This window comes from Zingiber officinale, chromosome 7B (genome assembly GCF_018446385.1).
Source record: "Zingiber officinale cultivar Zhangliang chromosome 7B, Zo_v1.1, whole genome shotgun sequence".
NCBI lineage: Eukaryota > Viridiplantae > Streptophyta > Magnoliopsida > Zingiberales > Zingiberaceae > Zingiber > Zingiber officinale.
The window spans coordinates 11,333,831-11,335,689 of record NC_055999.1 but is presented as its reverse complement, the minus strand read 5'-3'; positions in this window follow the sequence as shown (position 1 = coordinate 11,335,689).

Here is a 1,859-nt window from a genome sequence, read left to right as displayed (position 1 = left end):
ACAGCGCTCTACTTATGGCAAATATTCCACCAAAACTTCAGGATCTAGGAAGTTTTTCCATACCCTGCAAGATTGGTTCTGAACTCATACAGAAAGTTTTTTGCGACTTGGGAGTCAGCGTTAGCCTACTTCCATACTCCTTATGTAAGAAGCTAGGACTCCAGAACATTAAACTGACTACTATGGCACTGCAATTAGCTGATCATTTATGTAGATACCCAATGGGAATAGTAGAAGATGTGCCAGTAGAAGTGGGTGGATGTATCATTCCCACAGATTTCATTATCTTGGATATGGAGGAGGATCCCAAGATACCGATCATCCTTGGAAGACCATTCATTGTCACAGCTAGAGCCCTCATTGATGTGAAAAGTCACAAGTGATCCTTGGAGATCGGCAAAGAAAAGATTGAATTTGATTTATCTGATTCCTCTATCTGCGACCCCTCTTCTCAGGGAAATTCTAGCAAAATCAACATACACAAAGTCGAGGAGTGCAATTTCCATGAGAGTTCCCCTCCAATGAGCAATAAGAAATGCATTTGCCCTGCACGAGCAAAACTAAAGGCACAGACTAGAGCATTAACCCTAGGAGGAGAGCCGTGCTTCCATGGGTTTGGTCCACATTAATTGAAACGGGGTCGAACTAAAGACCTAAAACAAGCGCTTCTTGGGAGGCAACCCAAGGATTTTTTATTTTAGTTTACCATTCCGTTTATCGTTTTATTTCTTTAGTAAGTTTGAGTCGAGTACTTTTATTATTTCTTTTTTTTTTGGGTATTCATTTTCAGGATGTGCAGAGCCTCCGCGAGCTGGTCGTGACCATTTCATGGACGCGGAACCGTCAGGGGAACCAAAATGGCGAAAGGTGAGTCTCCGTGCACTTAAAGGAGTCGGTCGTGTAACTCCACACGGCCGTGCGAAGCCAATAGAGGAACGAAGGCCACGGGTCGTGCAACCTTGCACGACCGTGTGACCTATGCAGAGAAGAGAAGAACATGGGTCGTGCTAATCGACATGGCCGTGCGAGACCGCCAGGGAGGGAGAAGACTCAGGTCGTGCCAATTGGCATGACCGTGTGACATATGCAGAGAAGAAGGAGGACCTGGCCGTGCCGATTGGCACGGCCGTGCAACTTTGGCTAAACGGAGGAAAGAGGAGGTCGTGCCAATCGACATGGCCATGCAGAACCCCACCTAACCTGGCCGTGTCTATAAGACACGGCCGTGCCCCTACCCGTGTGCGCCGCCTACTCCTCCAAAAGTCATAATTTCCATCTTCTTCTCTCCCAAAAAGCCTTCTCATCCCCACTACACCTCATTAAACCCTAATTCCCACCTCTAGAGTTCATTTGTGCTTAGATCTACATCTAGATCTAACACTTCTTCAAACCACAAATCCGGAAAGAGAGAAGTAACTCTCCTATTTTCCTTCCTTCTCCTCCTCTCCCATCCTCAAGACCCATCTTCATAAGAAATTCCTCAAAACCTTGCACACCATGTCGCAGATCTTGAAGAGACTTCATCGAGGAAGCAGTGGATCTGGCGAAGGAGATACGTCGAGAGGCGATAAAGGCAAAGGAAAAAGGGTGGCACACGACGAAGGTAACGAAAACGAGTTCAATATTATTTTTAGAAATCATGAACAAAATGCTAGATATGATATCCTTGTCGCTAGAAAAATTATATGCACTAAGTATATGGATCCCATTACTATGGATATGCTAGGAATTAGGGATGATGTATATTAGATGATTAGTTCTTTAGATTGGAATGATATTATGTACGCTCATGCACCGACTTACCCCCCGCCTAGTCATTGAATTTTTGAGCTCGATTGATGTTAAATTTTCTTCTGAGG